The sequence below is a fragment of the Pongo pygmaeus genome, chromosome 14, assembly GCF_028885625.2.
Source record: "Pongo pygmaeus isolate AG05252 chromosome 14, NHGRI_mPonPyg2-v2.0_pri, whole genome shotgun sequence".
NCBI classification, from domain to species: Eukaryota; Metazoa; Chordata; class Mammalia; order Primates; family Hominidae; genus Pongo; species Pongo pygmaeus.
The window spans coordinates 99277589-99301558 of NC_072387.2; the positions used below are offsets into that span (position 1 = coordinate 99277589).

A 23970-nucleotide genomic window follows, 5' to 3' on the forward strand; every position below is an offset into this window, starting at 1 on the left:
TATAAATGTGTTCCTTTCTATGACTCTTGCTGGGGGTAGTAAATTTAAAAGATGGAATCCTCAGTCTTAGAAACCTGAAACTCCCTCCAGAAGCATTTCACAGTATGCCTGACTTATATCAGTAACCTATGACAGGATGCTTAGCTATTTCAAAGACACAGCTTTGACTAAATTACTATCTTAATGTAAGCATTTTAAAATGTTAAATCCCTACCATATGTAAAGCACTGTGCTTAATATTTTAAAAGTCAAGTCGTATTATCCCAATATTACAGATGAAGAAAGCATAAAATTAGTAACTGGTAGACCCAAATTAATGTTTAGATTCATATAATACCAAATACTCTACTTTCTTGTCTATAAACTCCTACCTTCCTCTATGTGTATTTTTGTCTCTATCTAGACATCAAACATAGTGTCCTGCCTTAGTTAGTAGATATCCTGTGCACTCTCCGCTAGAAACTTTCTTTTACAAGGACACGAGCTGTTTAGGTTCAGGAGAAAGTACCATAGTGGATGCCATGAGGATGAAGAAAAGAGGCTTCGTGTATGGAAGTTACACTATGTGCATTTGTTTTTGTTTTTTTTTTAATCAAGTACAGAGAATTTCAGAACAGTATGCATCAACACAGTGATATGTATGATTTTATATATGTTTAATTACTCTTGTCATAAATTCTGGGTTTTGTTTTGTTTTATGTTTTCTGAGATGGAGTCTCACTCTGTCGCCCAGGCTAGAGTGCAGTGGTGTGATCTCAGCTCACTGCAACCTCTGCCTCCCAGGTTAAAGCGATTCTCCTGCCTCAGCCTCCCAAGTAGCTGGGACTACAGGCGCGTGCCACCACACCAGGCTAATTTTTTTTTTTTTTTTTTTAGTAGAGACAGGGTTCCACCGTGCTAGCCAGGATGATCTCAATCTCCTGACCTCGTGATCACCCGCCTCGGCAAATTCTGCATTTTTAATCATACCATATCTCATCCTGGAATGCCTGAGATTGTCGCTGGATTTAGTTTAACTCCCTTTCTTTCTGAGCCATATCACTCTGTTCCAAAGAATTCAACCCAAGTTCAATACTAGCATACTGCAAGTAACCCAAAATGTGGAGTAAGATATGATATATTATTTCATATTGTGTATGTCATATCACATCACATTATGTCATATCATATCATATTATTATTCTTTTCAATGTCATGATTTTAATACTGTCTTAAAATAAATAAGGAGGCAGATTTAACTGGTTGCATATTTTTAGATCTCAACAGTTTTATACTGTAAGGTATTATGTCAGGTAATGAAGTGCCTGAGATTACTGCTATAGGTGCTTTATATTGGAGTTACTACGTTCTGAATTTAAAAATGAGAGAACATTATGACTTCATTAGAAGAAAATAGCATTATTTCTTAATTATTTGATAGATTTTTCTTTATTTCCAGTTTTGTTCAATTATGTTTCAGTTAATCTCATTATACACAGAGATGTTTATTTCCTTCAATTGTATTTAGACTTACAGAATTACCATAATACAAGTTCTTAACATTCATAGAATATATTGCCAAGTTTTCTAAACCTTTTCTTATACAGACACCCACATCTTTCTTATTTGAGTCTTTGTGCACAAGCTACAATAACAGACTGTATGTTCACGTCTCTCCCTAGTTCAAAAGAAAACATCAGGCACAGAAGGCAGCATATGACTGAGTCCTTCTGGCTCTTACAGGCTTCAAATACACTTTTACAAGTGCCCTCCATAATAAATGTGAACTTCAAGCTTCATACAGGTATTGATTTAACCTGCAGAGACATATCAAAGTAAATATAATTTAACCATTGACCAACATGTTATCCCCTTTTCCAAGCAGGTGTGTTTTTTGTTAATGTCAGTGTTTTTGCAGAATTGTTTTTCAGAAAACAATGTTTTTTCTCTATTCTCTGAAGCAAAGAAAAAATAAAAATTCATAAATTTTTTAATCCAAAAAGTCATGCCAATCAGTGAATGCCCAACTCTTATGTTCTTATATTCATGAACCAGCTGTCTTTATTTCATCAATTACAATTTATATGTGGCTTTGGTGATTGTTAATCCGTGCTGTCATAATCAAGGCCACGGTAGACAGAGGAACTTATACTATCACTAAGAGCTTTTTTTGGGATTTTAATTTTTTTCTTTTATTTGCTATGAAATGACACATATAGGGCATTTTGATTCTGCAAAAACATCTTGTAGATAAACACTTATTCCTACTCAGACATTATCAGCATTTAACAGAAATGAATTCTTGACACAGTGCTTTGAAGTAATTAGCCAATTCAGTAATCTGCAGAAGCAGAAAATAAATGAGTACCTAAGGGTGAGTGGCCAATATTTGAGATACTAAGCATTTCTCTTTTGAAATGCACCATCTATATTTAATATGGGAAATAAACTAAAATTAATCACTGCCAATACAACTGTTAGGAAAGACAAGAACTCATTAAAAAGTAGAGAATTGTATCCTTGTGTAAAACCTTCACGGTTAGTATCATTCCTATAGATAATCCTAAAGACATACCGATGGGAGTAACCATCTGAAATAATTCTTATTAAACACTTCAAATATTAACCAATAAACAGAAAATTACTATAGCATGCCTGATCATTCTTACTCTTTTTGAAATGTGCAAAGAGAGAAAACAGGGTTTTCTCTGTGCTCATGATTATTGACATTCTTTTTGGAGTACACAAGAAGAGAACACGAATATGAAGAGGGAAGAGGGTTTAAGAAATAACCTAGTGCAAAAATGATTTAAACATAAATAAAGGAAAATTAGTCTGTTGGATCATGGGTAGTAAAGTTTCATCATACAAAGAAGACTTAGAGACTAGTGTCATGGCAACAAAGAAAGAAGAGCATTTCAAAAGAGAATTTTATTATCAAAATTCTAAGTGATCGAAGCAAATAAAGAATGAAATGTGATCTTTGGATATAAACTTTGGAGATTAGGTGGGTTATACATATAGCACTGAGAGCAGAAAAGAACTGGAATTTAAGAGAGTCACTTTTTTTTTCTATATGTCAGGCATGATCAAAAGAAGTGGGGCATTACCTAGAAAGGATTAAGAGTAAACGATAATATTTATTCTTGATGATGTTGCTGTTGTTGCCTTTGTTGTTAAATATGAAAGCACTTTGGCATAAGGCCTCTACATTGTAAGTTCTTTATAAATGTTATTGAACTGATATTTATAACGTGACAGGCAGCTACAGGACAGGGCATTCTGAAATATTTCAATGGAGAAATGAGAAATGGTGAGAGGTGAAGCCAGCTGGAATTCCTGGGTCGAGTGGGGACTTGGAGAACTTTTCTGTCTAGCTAGAGGATTGTAAATGCACCAGTCAGCGCTCTGTAAAAACACACCAATCAGCGCTCTGTGTCTAGCTAAAGGATTGTAAATGCACCAATCAGCACTCTGTAAAATGAACCAGTCAGCACTCTGTAAAATGGACCAATCAGCAGGATGTGGGCAGGGCCAAATAAGGAAATAAAAGCTGGCCACCAGAGCCAGCAGCCGCAACTGGCTCGAGTTCCCTTCCATGCTGTGGTAGCTTTGTTGTTTCAGTCTTCACAATAAACGTTGCTGCTGCTCCCTCTTTGGGTCTGCACTACCTTTATGAGCTGTAACACTCACTGTGAAGGTATGCAGCTTCACTCCTGAAGTCACTCAGACCACGAACCCACCGGGGGGAACAAACAACTTCAGACACGCCACCTTTAAGAGCTGTAACACTCACTGTGAAGGTGTGTGGTTTCATTCCTGAAGTCAGCGAGACCACAAATCCGCCAGAAGGAAGGAACTCTGGACACATCTGAACGTCTGAAGGAACAAACTCCAGACACACCGTCTCTAAGAACTATAACACTCACTGCGAGGATCCACAGCTTCATTCTTGAAGTCAGCCAGACGAAGAACCCACCGGAAGGAACCAATTCTGGGCACAATGGTACAGCAAATTCCTAGAACAGCAAGAAAAGAATTCATTGAGATAACATCAAAAGTTAAGGGAAATGCAAGCAATTTGAGAGGAATGTAATACATCTGTCATGAGGGTTATAGAATTCCAAGAGTAATACCATGTAAAATAAAGAGGTATATATCTGTCATAAGAAGTTTTAATTTTGGAAGAGATTTGTAGAACAAAATGAGGCAAAGTCCAGAGGAAACTTGTTTTCTTAATTTGTTTGGATGGAAGTGAATTAAATACTTTTTGTTTGTTTAAGAGGACGTACCCAGGAGAATAGGAAACTTACAAAATTGTTGGAAATGTGATTCTAGTGCCCATTATGTCACACTCTTGTGTTGTTTCTCTGAGAGTCGCACTAAGAAAGTTCAAATACCTGTTGGCTTCCATAGACTAAATTCGGGCTGATAACGAGAAATAAGTTCGTGAACACATTCTACTTTCTATTTCGTTTTGTGCTAAGGTTTTTACAGAAAGCTTAAGTGCTTCTACATATTTTAAAGGACATTTAGTAAATGAGATATAAAGAGATTGTTGTCTCAGTTCAGAGGGGTTGCCATGGAAAGAAGCACAGTTATTTTGCATTTGCAAAGGCAAGTTGCAGGAATTAGTCTATATAGTTGGATAGTTGGATATGGGTAGAAATTTTGGCCTGACAAACTAATATATCTTGCAGTTGAAGTAATTTTGTGACATTATTTCTAACTTTTACTTTTAGATTAATATTGTGCTATAGAGAGGTTAGAAGGAGTCCTACAAGCAATATGATCATATATATGTATGAATTTTGCATTACACAGAGGTTCCTGACCAAGGGGAATAAAGGAGATGGAATTAAGCTTGTGTGCTGTACTTCAAGTCATGCATCCGGTGCCATTTTCCTGCACATAAAGCACTGTCTATTCATTAAGATTTCTAGTTGCAGAGCTGGATCCATCCATAAAAATAACCATTTTTCTAATTTATAGAAAGATGTCTCATGGCCTAGAAACAGGCCTTGAGCAAGAGCAAGCCCTGCCTTTCTCATATAGAATATGTACTGTTTTCTTATATATAGCCTCTTGCTTTAAATTTGATAAGAAAATTATTATGAATCAATTTTATTACTTTGTTAAATATTATATTGTGCTTAAATTACATAATATGAATTTTAAATAAATGAATAAATTTTAAATAAAGTAATAGGAAAGTATATAGTATCAACAAAAGACAAATAAAATAAGAGAAAAAGTTAAAAGCTGAACTAGAATATTACTAGAAAATATTAGGTATATGAATGTATAAGAAGAAAAGAGGCAATGTTTACTACATTATTGATAGTCCTGTTTATACATTTTAAAAAATCAGATAAGTACACTGAAAATATATCCACTTTTTACTTCTCAATTAAAAAAATTAGATCTGTTAAAGGGAGTTTTAAAAAGAATGAAATGACACATACAGAGAAATGATGCAAAGTCTGTAACATTTCCCGGCAACAGTGAGCAAGAGGTGACTAGAGATGAAATACAGTTACTCTCTTCTATTTCTTCCCATATTATCAAAACTAGGCCCTTGGCACTTGAGATCCTCATGTTGGAGGTGCCCAGCAAAGAAGCCTTTATGCCCTATCTTTTTCTTCTTGTGCATTTCCAAGTTGCATCTGTGCATTTACAATGGTAAGGAATTGCTCTTAGGGGTGTGGTGGAGAGGAGTTAATTAAATATTTCCGGGATATGTGAGGTGATCAGCGCCCTAGCCCAAGAACTTTCTAAAGCTAATACTCAGGCTAAAATACAATGCAAATTTAGTGCCTTATCATTTTTAAGATGCCTTCAATAAACTATTTTAAAAAGGCAATATTGTGATTTTAAGGTATCTTTTAAATATTCTAAAATAACTTATCTCCACATAGTTTAGCCCTCAGAGAGTAGTGTCACGATATCAAAAATGTGTGTCCAAAAAGTTAAATTGATAAACTATCTGTCATGTAGAGTCAAAAAGCTGAGGAGAAAACATTTCCAGGTATTCATGGTATTAAATGGAAGCTATTAGCTTGAGGAGAATTTTAGTTGTTTTGAAAAATCAGTTCCTTGTATGCTTTTTCAATTGATGAAAATCATTTTGTACACCTACTCAATAAAGCAAATTACTAATAATTATAAATAATTTATTAATATTATTTATATGTATATTTGCATAATAACTTTTAAAATGCTAAAAGAGAACTATTTTGTTTAGAATTATATTACTCTTATGAGACTCAAAAACTGAAATTCAGCCCTGGCTTATTATTTCATCAACAATAAATATCTACCCTTATCTCTGCAATTTTCATAAGATTATCTGTGCAATTCTTTTTAATTGCAATGTTCATCCATTGCTCTGTGGCTACTTTACTTCTAATTAGCTTTATTTGAAAAAGCCAGTTACATACCATTCAGTTTCTTTCATTCACTATTTAATCATGACAGATTCTCAGGAAGCCAAGAGACAGATACTCTATAATAAAAATAGCGAAAACAATAAAGTTCATGCCTTGAGAGTATATTTGTTTTTTCAGTATGTTGTTAGATCTATGTATTATTTTGTTATTTTTAATTTTTAAAGATACTTTGTAGGGCGGGCACAGTGGCTCACGCCTGTAATCCCAGCACTTTGGGAGGCCAAGATGGGCGGATCATGAGGTCAGGAGATCGAGACCATCCTGGCTAACACGGTGAAACCCCGTCTCTACTAAAAATACAAAAAATTAGCCAGGCGCGGAGGCGGGCACCTGTAGTCCCAGCTACTCGGGAGGCTGAGGCAGGAGAATGGCATGAACCCGGGAGGTGGAGCTTGCAGTGAGCTGAGATTGTGCCACTGCACTCCAGCCTAGGGGACAGAGCGAGACTCCGTCTCCAAAAAAAAAAAAAACAAAATACTTCGTAAGTATTTTGCTCATATTGTACACAATATAATGTATTCCATATGGCTGTCTGTTACATTTATTTTGTTGCATTGAAAAATTAAAGCAATAAGATATTATTAGTGTTGTATAGATAATAAAAAAATACATCAACCATCATCATAATATTCATCAACAATAGCACATCGAGCTTCTAAAATTACACGGTGTCCTGCTGGCATTCGATAAACCAGATTATATAGCCTGGTCCTCGGCACTCTGTAAAATGTGATCACTGACAAATGTGTGCCCTTATAAACCTACCAACAAACATGAAAATAAACCAACTTTTAGAACACAAATAAATACTAATAATTATCACCAGTTAAAAAATATTTGAGTACATTAGAATTATTCATTGCTCCAGAATTGAAAACAACAGAAGTCAAAAGCCTTTGCCATTCCATCTTTATGAACTTCTTAATTAACTTTATGAATTCCTCAATTAATGTTACTGGTCATTTTGGGATAAAGAAGGCAAAAAGATTGCATAAACGATAGAAAGTGCCGTACATTTCTTTTCCATTCAGTTAAAACGGTGTCTGATTATCAAATAAAACCTGCACCTCACAAATTTCTCAAGAAACCTTTTTTTCCATGTATCTCTTGCAATTGAAAGAACAAAAGCCATGCTCACACACTCTCCTGCGTGAGGAATAGCTGGTTTATTTGGCTTGCCAGGGCCTTTGAAAGAAGCTGAGTGCTTAGAAAGGTAAATAATGAACATCTATTGCAAACCTAAGGTATCTTGATAAGTGGATGCTTTTGTTGACTAATGCTGTTTCAAATGTGAAGTTGAGTATTCAAAACTCATGAAATAGTCCAGCAATGTTGACTTAAGAAGATAAGGTATATATTCTGCTAACATTAACAGCAGACTTCATTTATTAAGATTTAGTGAGCTATAACTAGTGTCAAAAATGAACATTCATGTTATATATTTATTTCAACTCTTTCAAGTCAAAAAAGCTAGGTAATGTGTAGATTAAAAAATGTTTTCAGCTCACATGCCCATGGGGCAACAGAGAACTAAGTAAATTTACCCACTCTTGTACCTAATCTTTAACATACGCTATTGCTTGGAAAATGAAGTCCTGTAAGAGGACATTGTCTAAACAAAATTGGCATTTAAAAATGTAGTAAAAATCCCTACCTTGAGAAATTTAAGGAAAAATTAATCAAATACATATATATATTAACCTAGCTCATGTCTTGTACCTTATATTCAAAAACTAGTAATCTTCTTGCTTTTTCATATTCTTTTCACAAGCCAACTAGTTCAATTACATTAGTAATAATCAAGTAACTTATAATTCAGAAAAAAGCAGAATACTATTAGAAATAATCTGTGTATCATTGAATTATTGCACAAAAGTCCATTTCTTTAAAAACATAATTCCCAATAAATGTATTTGAGTTTTTACTATTTTCTAATATAGAGCACTATAACTCACATTTTTCAAATAAAATTCATGTAAATTGAATAGAATTTTACAGAAGAAGTTAAATGGTATGTATTTTTATGTTAACAGAGAAATGTGTTCCAAACTGGTACCTAATTTGAAATATCCTTTGTCCAATAAAAATAATAATGTCCCCTCTATCATTTTATTCAGATGCAAAATAGTTAATAAAAGCAAAACAGCAATAGCAGGCAGTAAAACAAAAATTAGTGCCAAGAAAATAGAAAGAGAAGATAGCCACAAATTATAAGTAAGTAGAAAATTGTATTGGAGGAAAGCATACTTCCTGAGGAGCTTCATCAGTGGAGACTTTGTGGAGAAAGTAAGCTTTGACTTCATATTATGCAAAGATTAGGAATCTTCGTTGGTTTTTAGCAAGCATCTAATCTAAGGAAGTGACACAAATGAGAGTGCTCTAGGATAAATGCAGCACAAGGTTTACTGAAGAATATCAGTTGAATAAGAATGAGCAAAAGGAGGACAGACAAGAATACAAAAAATGCCATTGCCTAAGTGTTCTTAAATAACTAAAGTGAAGAAATTTGGGAGTTTACATGATAATTTTATTCAGATGCTCTCAACGTTTTTGTATTGTTATCCATAAAATATTCATAGTTGTCATTATATTATGATTTGTCATTTTTCTTTTGTTTATTTTTTATTTTATTCTATATTGGCAAATTATAATTGTTTATATTTATGAGGTACAAAGTGATGCTATGATATATGTATACAATGTAAAATTAATATATCCTAATGAACATATCCTTCACCTCAAATACTTATAGTTTACTCTTCCTGTCTAAAAAACATTATTTATAAATAGTCATTCTGGGCATTATTAAACAAGGATGCTTTTAGTGCCTCGATCATGGTTCTCAGAACAAGGGTACATAACCCTAATGAAAGGAACCCACATAGTGAGCTAAAAGTCTATAGATTATGGGAGATACAACTATGAATGCTATATAAATTATCTTCCTGGACAATGGACTGAAAACATAAAACCAGGAAGAACGCATATTGATGATACCTCGTGTAGATATTTCACATAAGAAATGTCATTTGTTTCCAATCTAGTAGAACATAGCTTGGCTATGTCTTAAGTGGACTCACAGATGGTCTTCTTTACCTTAAAGAATGTGCTACATTTCAGGGTCAGTCCTTCATCATGCAGGCTCAGCACACGTTATTGTTAGTTTTAAAAATCAGATTGTTTCAGAACCAGATACGTGAAAGTAAAAACACAGACACATATAAGCAGCACATCAATATTAATATGTAATAAACCCAAATAAATTGAATTGTATTTCTGTCACCATTACCAGATGACCTGTGCTGGCATCCTTAGTACATTCTTACTCTGTATACTGTTTCACTTTGGGATCTAAGTTGTTTAACATAGAATTAGTCCATTGAAACCTTTTTAACATAAGTGTAGCCTTTCATTCCTAAATATGTGCTATGCCCTTTACCTTTGTAGGTTTCCATTCCTGCCCATGCCCTCTTGAACACTGGCATTAATATTTGCAGTGTTACAATAAAGTCGGACAGGCACAGGATCTCCTTCCGGTTAGCTTACACAACTTTAGGTAATGGCATATCTTTTGAATGTTAGCCATAATGTTTTCATTTGTTTCCATTCTTTCTTTATTCTTTGGAAGGAGGCTTACGTCAAATACCAAAAACAGCTGAAAAAAAGCAGACAGGGAATCGTGTGTTCATACTACATACCATCTGAATCATTAGGAAAATCAATTAAAATATCATAAATCATTTTAACAAATATGTATTATTTCTAATGTGACAGGCAACATGATCGTAACTACAATTAGAATGAACATGGTACAGCTTCTGTCTTCAAGGAGATTATTCGTTAAAGGATACTCCTTAGTTTCCTCTAAGTTTGCCTAATTCTCAATTGGCTCATTCATATAATTGCCATTTTGCCATATTGACCACTTACTGTCATATTTAACAGTGATAAATTCTCATTTACTTTTTTGATAACTTATAGGCCTAGGAACATAGATTACACATAAGAGTCCTTTAATCGTTGCAATGTTGTAATGAGATTCTTAAACTTAATTATTACATAATATGTTTAAAGGAATCAATATTAGATGAGGGATAAATTTAATTTAATCATAATTGCATGAAATAAATGTTTATATTATTTGTTTTTATTATTAGGAAGATGTGTGAGGGATATTTATAATATGTGTTCATGCAATTTTAAGTTATTTTTATTAAGAAAGCAGTAACTGTATGTTAAATATATCAATGCTCAATTATATTTTAAAAACAGGCTGGGTGCAGTGTTGCATGCCTGCAATCCCAGCACTTTGGGAGGCTGAGGCAGGCAGATAACCTGAGTTAAAGAGTTTGAGACTAGCCTGGCAAACATGGTGTAATACCATCTCTACTAAAAATACAAAAATTAGCCGGGCATTGTGGCACATGCCTGTAATCCCAGCTACTTGGGAGGCTGAGGCAGGAGAATTGCTTGAACCCAGGAGGCAGAGGTTGCAGTGAGCTGAGATGGTACCACTGTACTCTAGCCTGGGAGACAGGGCAAGATTCTGTTTCAAAAAGAAGAACAAAACAAAACAAAAACAAACAAAAATCCACAAAGAAATTCTACCCATTTTTGCTTAGAGCATCCTCATTTTATATCAGCATTTTTGTATGCTGCAAAATATCATGCAACATGTTGTATTATTAGTGTCATTTTATACTGTCAAATCTATAAAAGGCTTTCTGTAACTATTTCTATTGCTCTACAATATCTCCCAAAATATCATAGCTTTCAATTTGTGTTATTTGATTAATATAATTTAAAAAATACCTATAGTATATTAAAGATTCTTTTTGACTTCTGGACCACATTGGTGAACAATAAACCAAGTGCAAAAATTTACCGGTCTAATCAAAAAAAGGAATAGACAATTTCAATCTGATAACTATCCTGAGCACTAGCACACAGATTCCTAAAGTGATACATAGGAATGAGAACTCACTCAATCCAGAAAGGTCTTTTATTTTTTTTAATTTATTTTATTTTATTTTATTTTATTATACTTAAGTTTTAGGGTACATGTGCACAATGTGCAGGTTAGTTACATATGTATATATGTGCCATGCTGGTGTGCTGCACCCATTAACTCATCATTTAGCATTAGGTACATCTCCTAAAGCTATCCCTCCCCCCTCCCCCACCCCACAACAGTCCCCAGAGTGTGATGTTCCCCTTCCTGTGTCCATGTGTTCTCATTGTTCAATTCCCACCTATGAGTGAGAATATGCTGTGTTTGGTTTTTTGTTCTTGAGATAGTTTACTGAGAATGATGATTTCCAGTTTCATCCATGTCCCTACAAAGGACATGAACTCATCATTTTTTATGGCTGCATAGTATTCCATGATGTATATGTGCCACATTTTCTTAATCCAGTCTATCATTGTTGGACATTTGGGTTGGTTCCAAGTCTTTGCTATTGTGAATAGTGCTGCAATTTTTTTAATTTATATTTATTTATAAAGACACATACGTGTGCATGTGTCTTTATAGCAGCATGATCTATAGTCCTTTGGGTATATACCCAATAATGGGATGGCTGGGTCAAATGGTATTTCTAGTTCTAGATCCCTGAGGAATCACCACACTGACTTCCACAATGGTTGAACTAGTTTACAGTCCCACCAACAGTGTAAAAGTGTTCCTATTTCTCCACATCCTCTCCAGCACCTGTTGTTTCCTGAATTTTTAATGATTGCCATTCTAACTGGCGTGAGATGGTATCTCACTGTGGTTTTGATTTGCATTTCTCTGATGACCAGTGATGGTGAGCATTTTTTCATGTGTTTTTTGGCTGCATAAATGTCTTCTTTTGAGAAGTGTCTGTTCATGTCCTTCGCCCACTTTTTGATGGGGTTGTTTGTTTTTTTCTTGTAAATTTGTTTGAGTTCATTGTAGATTCTGGATATTAGCCATTTGTCAGATGAGTAGGTGGTGAAAATTTTCTCCCACTTTGTAGGTTGCCTGTTCACTCTGATGGTAGTTTCTTTTTCTGTGCAGAAGCTCTTTAGTTTAATTAGATCCCATTTGTCAATTTTGGCTTTTATTGCCATTGCTTTTGGTGTTTTAGATATGAAGTCCTTGCCCATGCCTACGTCCTGAATAGTAATGCCTAGGTTTTCTTCTAGGGTTTTTATGGTTTTAGGTCTAATGTTTAAGTCTTTAATCCATCTTGAATTAATTTTTGTATAAAGTGTAAGGAAGGGATCCAGTTTCAGCTTTCTACATACGGCTAGCCAGTTTTCCCAGCACCATTTATTAAATAGGGAATCCTTTCCCCATTGCTTGTTTTTCTCAGGTTTGTCAAAGATCAGATAGTTGTAGATATGCGGCGTTATTTCTGAGGGCTGTGTTCTGTTCCATTGATCTATATCTCTGTTTTGGTACCAGTACCATGCTGTTTTGGTTACTGTAGCCTTGTAGTATAGTTTGAAGTCAGGTAGCGTGATGCCTCCAGCTTTGTTCTTTTGGCTTAGGATTGACTTGGCAATGCGGGCCATTTTTTGATGCCATATGAACTTTAAAGTAGTTTTTTCCAATTCTGTGAAGAAAGTCATTGGTAGCTTGATGGGGATGGCATTGAATTTATAAATTACCTTGGGCAGTATGGCCATTTTCACAATATTGATTCTTCCTACCCATGAGCATGGAATGTTCTTCCATTTGTTTGTATCCTCTTTTATTTCATTGAGCAGTGGTTTGTAGTTCTTCTTGAAGAGGTCCTTCACGTCCCTTGTAAGTTGGATTCCTAAGTATTTTATTCTGTTTGAAGCAATTGTGAATGGGAGTTCACTCATGATTTGGCTCTCTGTTTGTCTGTTGTTGGTGTATAAGAATGCTTGTGATTTTTGTACATTGATTTTGCATCCTGAGACATTGCTGAAGTTGCTTCTCAGCTTAAGGATATTTTGGGCTGAGACAATGGGGTTTTCTAGATACACAATCATGTCATCTGCAAACAGGGACAATTTGACTTCCTCTTTTCCTAGTTGAATATCCTTTATTTCCTTCTCCTGCCTAATTGCCCTGGCCAGAACTTCCAACACTGTGTTGAATAGGACATCTGCAAACAGGGACAATTTGACTTCCTCTTTTCCTAATTGAATATCCTTTATTTCCGTCTCCTGCCTAATTGCCCTGGCCAGAACTTCCAACACTGTGTTGAATAGGAGTGGTGAGAGAGAGCATCCCTGTCTTGTGCCAGTTTTCAAAGGGAATGCTTCCAGTTTTTGCTCATTCAGTATGATATTGGCTGTGGGTTTGTCATAGATAGCTCTTATTCTTTTGAGATACGTCCCATCAATACCTAATTTATTGAGAGTTTTTAGCATGAAGTGTTGTTGAATTTTGTCAAAGGCCTTTTGTGCATCTGTTGAGATAATCGTGGTTTTTGTCTTTGGTTCTGTTTATATGCTGGATTACATTTATTGATTTGCGTATATTGAACCAGCCTTGCATCCCAGGGATGAAGCCCTCTTGATCATGTTGGATGAGCTTTTTGATGTGCTGCTGGATTCAGTTTGCCAGTATTTTATTGAAGATTTTTGCATCAATGTTCATCAAGGATATTGGTCTAAAATTCTCTTTTTCGGTTGTGTCTCTGCCCGCCTTTGGTATCAGGGTGATGCTGGCCTCATAAAATGAGTTAGGGAGGATTCCCTCTTTTTCAATTGATTGGAATAGTTTCAGAAGGAATGGTACCAGGTCCTCCTTTTACCTCTGGTAGAATTTGGCTGTGAATCCATCTGTTCCTGCACTCTTTTTGGTTGGTAAGCTATTGATTATTGCCACAATTTCAGAGCCTGTTATTGGTGTACTCAGAGATTCAACTTCTTCCTGGTTTAGTCTTGGGAGGGTGTATGTGTTGAGGAATTTATCCATTTCTTCTAGATTTTCTAGTTTATTTGCATAGAGGTGTTTGTAGTATTCTCTGATGGTAGTTTGTATTTCTGTGGGATTGGTGGTGATATCCCCTTTATCATTTTTTATTGCGTCTATTTGATTCTTCTCTCTTTTCTTCTTTATTAGTCTTGCTAGCGGTCTATCAATTTTGTTGATCCTTTCAAAAAACCAGCTCCTGGATTCATTAATTTTTTGAATGGTTTTTTGTGTCTCTATTTCCTTCAGTTCTTCTCTGATTTTAGTTATTTCTTGCCTTCTGCTAGCTTTTGAATGTGTTTGCTCTTGCTTTTCTAGTTCGTTTAATTGTGATGTTAGGGTGTCAATTTTGGATCTTTCCTGCTTTCTCTTGTGGGCATTTAGTGCTATAAATTTCCCTCTACACACTGCTTTGAATGTGTCCCAGAGATTCTGGTATGTTGTGTCTTTGTTCTCGTTGATTTCAAAGAGCATCTTTATTTCTGCCTTCATTTCGTTATGTACCCAGTAGTCATTCAGGAGCGGGTTGTTCAGTTTCCATGTAGTTGAGCAGTTTTGAGTGAGTTTCTTAATCCTGAGTTCTAGTTTGATTGCACTGTGGTCTGAGAGACAGTTTGTTATAATGTCTGATCTTTTACATTTGCTGAGGAGAGCTTTACTTCCAAGTATGTGGTCAATTTTGGAATAGGTGTGGTGTGGTGCTGAAAAAAATGTATATTCTGTTGATTTGGGGTAGAGAGTTCTGTAGATGTCTATTAGGTCCGCTTGGTGCAGAGCTGAATTCAATTCCTGGGTATCCTTGTTAACTTTCTATCTCGTTGATCTGTCTAATGTTGACAGTGGGGTGTTAAAGTCTCCCATTATTATTGTGTGGGAGTCTAAGTCTCTTTGTACGTCACTCAGGACTTGCTTTATGAATCTGGGTGCTCCTGTATTGGGTGCATATATATGTAGGATAGTTAGCTCTTCTTGTTGAATTGATTCCTTTATCATTATGTAATGGCCTTCTTTGTCTCTTTTGATCTTTGTTGGTTTAAAGTCTGTTTTATCAGTGACTAGGATTGCAACCCCTGCCTTTTTTTGTTTTCCATTTGCTTGGTAGATCTTCCTCCATCCTTTTATTTTGAGCCTATATGTGTCTCTGCACATGAGATGGGTTTCCTGAATACAGCACACTGATTGGTCTTGACTCTTTATCCAATTTGCCAGTCTATGTCTTTTAATTGGAGCATTTAGTCCATTTGCATTTAAAGTTAATATTGTTATATGTGAATTTGATCCTGTCATGATGATTTTAGCTGGTTATTTTGCTGGTTAGTTGATGCAGTTTCTTCCTAGCCTCGATAGTCTTTACAATTTGGCATGATTTTGCAGTGGCTGGTACTAGTTTCCATGTTTAGTGCTTCCGTCAGGAGCTCTTTTAGGGCAGGCCTGGTGGTGACAAAATCTCTCAGCATTTGCTTGTCTGTAAAGTATTTTATTTCTCCTTCACTTATGAAGCTTGGTTTGGCTGGATATGAAATTCTGGGTTGAAAATTCTTTTCTTTAACAATGTTGAATATTGGCCCCCACTCTCTTCTGGCTTTGTAGAGTTTCTGCCAAGAGATCCGCTGTTAGTCTCATGGGCTTCCCTTTGTGGGTAACCCAACCTTTCTCTCTGGCTGCCCTTAACATTTTTTCCTTCATTTCAACTTTGGTGAATCTGACAATTATGTGTCCTGGAGTTGCTCTTCTCGAGGAGTATCTTTGTGGCATTCTCTGTATTTCCTGAATCTGAATGTTGGCCTGCCTTGCTAGATTGGGGAAGTTCTCCTGGATAATATCCTGCAGAGTGTTTTCCAACTTGGTTCCATTCTCCCCGTCACCTTCAGGTACACCAATCAGACGTAGATTTGGTCTTTTCACATAAGTCCCATATTTCTTGGAGGCTTTGTTCGTTTCTTTTTATTCTTTTTTCTCTAAACTTCCCTTCTCGCTTCATTTCATTCATTTCATCTTCCATCACCGATACCCTTTCTTCTAGTTGATCACATTGGCTCCTGAGGCTTCTGCATTCTTCACATAGTTCTTGAGCCTTGACTTTCAGCTCCATCAGCTCCTTTAAGCACTTCTCTGTATTGGTTATTCTAGTTATACATTCGTCTAAATTTTTTTCAAAGTTTTCAACTTCTTTGCCTTTGGTTTGAATTTCCTCCTGTAGCTCGGAGTAGTTTGATTGTCTGAAGCCTTCTTCTCTCAACTCGTCAAAGTCATTCTCCATCCAGCTTTGTTCCGTTGCTGGTGAGGAGCTATGTTCCTTTGGAGGAGGAGAGGCGCTCTACTTTTTAGAGTTTCCAGTTTTTCTGCTCTGTTTTTTCCCCATCTTTGTGGTTTTATCTACTTTTGGTCTTTGATGATGGTAATGTACAGATGGGTTTTTGGTGTGGATGTCCTTTCTGTTTGTTAGTTTTCCTTCTAACAGACAGGATCCTCAGCTGCAGGTCTGTTAAGAGTTTGCTAGAGGTCCACTCCAGACCCTGTTTGCCTGGGTACCAGCAGTGGTGGCTGCAGAACAGCGGATTTTCGTGAACTGCGAATGCTGCTGTCTGATCGTTCCTCTGGAAGTTTTGTCTCAGAGGAGTACCCGGCCATGTGAGGTGTCAGTCTGCTCTGACTAGGGGGTGCCTCCCAGTTAGGCTGCTCGGGGGGTCAGGGGTCAGGGACCCACTGGAGGTGGCAGTCTGCCCGTTCTCAGATCTCCAGCTGCGTGCTGGGAGAACCACTGCTCTCTTCAAAGCTGTCAGACAGAGACATTTAAGTCTGCAGAGGTTACTGCTGTCTTTTTGTTTGTCTGTGCCCTGCCCCCAGAGGTGGAGCCTACAGAGGCAGGCAGGCCTCCTTGAGCTGTGGTGGGCTCCGCCCAGTTCAAGCTTCCTGCCTGCTTTGTTTACCTAAGCAAGCCTGGGCAATGGCGGGCGCCCCTCCCCCAGCCTCGCTGCGGCCTTGCAGTTTGATCTCAGACTGCTGTGCTAGCAATCAGTGAGACTCCGTGGGTGTAGGGCCCTCCGAGCCAGGTGCAGGATATAATCTCCTGGTGCGCCGTTTTTTAAGCCCCTCGGAAAAGCGTAGTATTAGGGTGGGAGTGACCCGATTTTCCAGGTGCCATCTGTCACCTCTTTCTTTGGCTAGGAAAGAGAACTCCCTGACCCCTTGCACTTCCTGAGTGAGGCAATGCCTCACCCTGCTTCGGCTCATGCACGGTGCACTGCACCCACTGTCCTGCGCCCACTGTCTGGCACTCTCTAGTGAGATGAACCCGGTACCTCAGATGGAAATGCAGAAATCACCTGTCTTCTGCGTCGCTCATCTGGGAGCTGTAGACTGGAGCTGTTCCTACTCGGCCATCTTGGCTCCACCACCCCCCCCCCCGAAAAGTCTTTTAAAATGTTATAGAAATATGTGACTGAGCACAGTGGCTCACCTGTAATTCCTGTTATTCCAGCATTTTGGGAGGCCAAGGCACACAGATCACTTGAGGAGAAAAAATTAGCTTGGTATAGTGGCACAGGTTTTTAATCCCAGCTACTAGGGAGGCTGAGCCACAAGAATCACTCGAACCCAGGAGGCAGAGGTTGCAGTGATCAAGATTCTGTCCCACCTGCCTCCTCCCCAAAAAAAGCCAGGCAAGAAAAAAGCAAAACTCCCCCAGGTAGATAAAAGCATCAAAATCGAGAAATAAGAGTTATGTGAATATTCTCTAGAATTATGAGATACTTATTTTATATACTTGTTATTTTAACCTATATTCTAAGTTTCTATCACTTGACAAAATGCCTAGTTCTTAAAATATTTCAACCAATGATCGTGGATCAAAAATTTGTCAAAAGAATAAAAATAAGACAGATGTAGTTTTTGCATTTTACATATTGAATGACATTAGATTTGATACACTGTGCATTGATATCCTAAAACTTTCTCTGATTATTCAATATGTAAGTAAAATATTTAAGCTGTGGAATTGTTTTCAGATAGTATATTTTGTGAATTTCCTAAGGGCTTCCTATTTACACATAATATATGGGGTAATTTCAATATTCTATTACATTTTGCTATAGTTCATAAAGTAAATAGACCTTTTATCTTTTTTCTTTTGCCCATCGATGGAAAAAGCCTAGGTAGATTTTCAGCATATTTGGGTAATATGTTTTAATTGATCTCAGAACCATGTATGACAGACCCACAGCCAACATCATACTGAATGGAGAAAAGCTGGAAGCATTCTTCCTGAAAACCAGCACAAGACAAGGATGCCATCTCTCACCACTCCTATTTAACATAGTATTGGAAGTCTTGGCCAGAACAATTAGGCAAGAGAAAGAAAGAAAGTACATACAGATAGTAATAGAGGAAGTCAAACTATCCCTGTTTGCAGATGACATGATTCTATATCTAGAAAACACCATAGTCTGAGCCCAAAAGCTTCTTAAGCTGATAAACAACTTCAGCAAGTCTCAGAATACAAAAATCGCTAGCATTCCTATACAGCAACAACAACCAAGCCGAGAGCCAAATCAGGAATTCAATCTCATTCACAATTGCCACAAAAAGAATAAAATATTTAGGAATATAGCTAACCAGGAAGGTGAAAGATCTCTACAATGAGAACTGTAAAACACTGCTTAAGGAAATCAGAGATGACACAAACAAATTTTAAAAAAATTCTTTGCTCCTGGATAGAAAGATATCCTATACATATCATTAAAATAGTCATACTACCTAAAGCAGTTTATAGACTCAATGCTATTCCTATCAAACTACCAATGATATTCTTCATAGGATCAGAAAAAAAAAACTATTTTACAATTCGTATAGAATAAAAAAAGAGCCCAAATAGCCAAGACAATCTTAAGAAAAAAGAACAAAGCTGGAGGCATCTTGTTACCTAACTTCAAACTATATCACAGGGCTACACTAACTAAAACAGCATGGTACTAGTACAAAAACAGACACATAGACAAATGGAACAGAATAGAGGCCTAGAAATAAGTCCACACACCTACAACCATCTGATCTTCCACAAAGCTGACAAATACAAGAAACAGGGAAAAGACTCCCTATTCAATAAATAGTGTTGGGTTAACTGGCTAGCTACATGCAGAAGATTAAAACTGAAGCCATTTCTTACACCATGTACAAAAATCAACACAAGATGGATTTAATACTTAAATGGAAAACCCAAAACTATAAAAATGCTAGAAGACAACCTATGTAGTATCATTCAGGACACAGAAACAGGCAAAGAGTTATGACAAAGACACCAAGAGCAATTGCAAAAAAAGCAAAAAATTGACAAATGGGATCTAATTCAACTTAAGAGCTTCTGCACAGCAAATGAAACTATCAACAGAGTAAACAGACAACATACTGTATGGGAGAAAATATTTGCAGCTATGCATATGACAAAGTTCTAATATAGCATCTATAAGGAACTTAAATTTACAAACAACAAAAGAAAACCCATTAAAAAGTGGGCAGAGGAAATGAACAGACACTTCTCTAAAGAAGACATTCATTGGCCAAAAATCATATGAAAAGAAGCTGAATATCACTTATTATTAGAGGAATGCAAATCAAAACCACAATGAGATACCATCTCACACCTGTCAGAATGGCTAATAGTAAAAAGTCAAAAAATAACAGATGCTGGCAAGTGGCAATGTTGTGGAGAAAAGAGAACAAGTATACACTGTTGATGGGCATGTAAATTAGTTCATCCATTGTGGAAGACAGTGTGGTGATTCTTCAAAGTGCTAAAAACAGAACTACCATTCAACTCAGCCATCTTATTACTGGGTTTATACCCAGAGGAATATAAATCATTTCACTATAAAGACACATGTATGTGTATGTTCACTGCAGCACTGTTCACAATAGCAAACACATAGAATCAATCTCAGTGCCCATCAGTGACAGATTGGATGAAGAAAATGTGATACATATGCCCCATGGGATACTATGCAGCCATAAAAAATGAGATTGTGTCTTTTCTGGGAACATGGATGGAATTGGAGGCCATTATCTTTAGCAAACTAATACAGAAACAGAAAATAAATAGTGCATGTTCTCACTTATGAATGGAAGCTAAATCGTGACAACTCACGAACACAAAGAAGGGAACAACAGATACTGGGGCCTCCTTGAGGGTGGAGGTGGGAGGAGGGAGAGGAACAGGAAAAATAGCTATTGAGTACTAAGCTTAGTACCTGGGTGACAAAATAATCTGTACAACAAACCTCCTTGACATGAGTTTACCTACATACAACAAACCTGGACAGTACCCCCAAATCTAAAATAAGAGTTAAAAAATATAAAATAACTAAAATGAAAAAATGATCTTATTTAAACATATGTTTTAAAGTATATGGAAAATTTATTTTGGGTGCTCCATGTGGCACCTCAAAGGTAGAGGCAGTCATCCTACTCAATTGCTAAAAAATGATTTACAGGAAAAGACTTGTGTCAGATGACCAGGAAATTTACCCATATGTATTAACATTTTGTGAACAGAGAAAATCAACATGGGTTTTGTAACATGAACCCCAAATCAAAAGACACAAGGGCAAATTCCTCTAGATTTTGGATACCGATGAATTTTTATAGTTGTTTCTCAAACAGGCAACTTTACTACAGCAATTTCCAAGTTTCCTAGTAATAGGGAATTATATATTTATCTGTGGTTGATTATTCCCTATAGGCAATCCTAGAGGATGGTTTCTAGCTACTTTGTTAAAGTGAGGAAAATATTAAAATTATTTGTTCTTTTGGAGAAAAATAAAAATGTTACAAATTTGATTAAATTGAAACCAATTCGTAAATAATTAATGGTGTAAAAGGCTGCTAAATTTTATGTTCAAATGAAACATTCATAGGACTTCAACTCATCTGCTTTGTATTAGGTATTAAGAAAAGACAAAAACTAAAGATAATATCTACAGTGTAAATGCTGTTTATTTTGTAATTGAGATCAATTGTGATTCAAATTTCTCTTAGGAAAAAAAATCTGTAATTTGATAAGCATTCACTTCATTTTTTAAAAAATTATCTTTGAGAATACACTGCACATAAGTGAAAATTTTCCTGTAGTTCATTGACATATATATCAAGTAGAACATTGGCATGGATGAACAAAACCACAAATAAGAAGCCCAGCTTGACGGAAGCTGCTAAAATAGTGATTTTACTTGGAAGATGTGGACTGCATGCTGTTTTGAATTAGGTGCCAGGGACACTACATGGCAGGATAGTTTTCATTTTAGATGTTAGTTATTTCTTTAGTCATGAAGTGGCATTTGTACCGTAACAGAATTTGTGATGAATTTGTATTCCAAAAATTTACATCTCCGCGGGAATGCTGCAATTTACTAGTTGTTAGACATTAGATAAAGCATAGCACATTTTGATTCTGTCTTCACCTGTATAAAGTGGTGTACTCATACCTACTATGTTAAAAAGCTACTAAAATAATTCAATGAAATAATTATAGAAAGGCATGAAGGAAATGCAAAATGCTATCTGCTGGCATCTCAAGTTACATTCTTGCTTGCTCTTCTCCAATTAACTGGACGCCTCACTGTTCTTTGAATATCTCAGGCTATGTACAGCAGGGCTTTAAGCACTTGCTTTTCTTCTGCTTCAAATCAAAACTCCTCCTCCAGATATTTACTCGAAAGTCATTTTCTCAATGTTGCATTTTTTGGTCACACTACCTAAGATTGCAACCCACATGTGTGACACCCCACCCTCATACACATTCCCTGTCCACATTTCACATTTCAATTTCACTTTTAGCATTTGCTGTTCTTTAATATATGAAATATTCTATTTATTCATCTTCACTCTCCCCAGTTGGAAAGTAAGCATCCTGAAAGTAGTACATTTTGTGTGCTTGTTGGTAGTCCCATCCCACTGTCTACAGCAGTGCCAGTTAGGTGGTAAAATCTAGGTATTTTATTCAGAAATGAATGAATGCTATAAGGGTGGTGAATTTTCCTGTTATTAAAAGTGGGGAAAAAAGAAATTCAAATATGTAAAACAAGGATCTACTCCTTTTTGTTTTTATATGTTTATAAGGAAAAAGTGGAGGACATTAATTAACGAAGGAAAGTAGAGATAATTTTAGTAGCCAAGTGAGAATCACAAATTTTATTTTTGTCATGCTGTCCTCACTATTGCTAGCAGCTTCCTGGAGCACTCAACTGAAGAAATTCATCACCCTGGTTCAGACAAAATGACTTTATTCAATTAAAATACCCGCTTTGGATCTGGGGGTCAAATAAGTGAGAGCTTTGTGCCACACATTTGGCATTCCCATAGTAAAGAATTTCAGAAAATTTTAGCAGTAGACGTTTGGCAATATCTTGACTGTGATTACTCGATTTAACATAATCCATCCAGGTCATTCAAGAGCTAGTCTCTTAGGGTCTTTAATCCAGTGTCAATTCCAATATCCCTTTGGAGAACAGTCTCTCCTAACCCACTGCTCACATCAAAGCCTTTTAGGGCCCCTAGAGTTTCCACAGGACAGTGTAAAAAAGATATTTAATCAATAACACAGCTTACTAAACAAAAAGCAGTTGACCTAATGAAGATTGTGTATTCTCAGAATGCACATAGATTTTGGGAACGCTTAAGGAGTTCATGCAGTTAGATGTTGTGAAATAGAGGCAATACCCAGGGCAAGAATTAACTTTCTATAGAGTTAGACATTTGTTTATGGAATTTTGTTTATTTTAAAAATGAAGGCTTGACAAACTGAGAGAAACTATTTGCAAAAGATATATCTGATAAAGGTCTGTTATCCAAAATATACAAAAACTCTTAAAACTCAATAAGAAGAAGGGAACAACCTGATATTAAAAAAAAAAAAAGACAAAAGATCTAAACAGATATCTCACCAAAGAAAGTACAAGTTGACAAATAAATATATAAAATATCATACATCATAAGGGAAATGCAAATTAAAACAATATTAAGATATCACTACATACCTATTATAATGGCCCAAATTTCAAACTCTGACAACACCAAATGATGGCGAGTAGGTGAAACAATAGGAACTCTCATTCATTGCTGGTGGGAACAAAAAATGGTACAGCCATTTTGGAAGACTTTTTGGTAATTTCCTGCAAAACTAAATATACTTTTACCATGCAAACCAGCAATCATGCTACTTGATATTTACTCATATGACTTGAAATTGTGTGTCCACACAAACACGGCACAATGGTGTTTATAGCAGCTTTTTCCTAATTGTCAAAACTTGTAAGCAACTAAGATCCTTCAAAGAGTAAATGGATAAATAAGCTACAGTACACCCAGACAATGTACTATTCAGGGCTAAAAAGACATGAGCTATGAAGTCATGAAAAGACATGGAGGAATATTTGTAAAATGTGCTCTACAAAATGGCGTTACTCAGGTTCCGAGTTCCAAAGTAGATTTCAGAAGCCATTCTAAGAAGGATTACCTGCATGGCTTGTAACCTTGCAAAAAAGAACAAAACCAACAAACAAACAAAAACAAAAAAACAGAAGTTTGCTTTGAAACTTTGAACTGGGCCAAACTGCAACAACCATAGCATCCTGA

The 23970-nt window shown here is 36.1% G+C and overlaps 1 long non-coding RNA gene across 1 annotated transcript; it reads right to left on the reverse strand.

Moving 5' to 3' along the window:
• Window positions 1-1512: 1512 nt before the first annotated feature.
• LOC129011712 (uncharacterized) lies at window positions 1513-23454 on the reverse strand. Its single transcript, XR_008493410.2, has 4 exons — window positions 23373-23454; window positions 6420-6484; window positions 3909-3998; window positions 1513-1934 (listed from the first exon to the last, which is right to left on the reverse strand). It is a non-coding gene; the product is annotated as an uncharacterized LOC129011712 (long non-coding RNA).
• Between the last annotated feature and the right edge of the window lie 516 nt (window positions 23455-23970).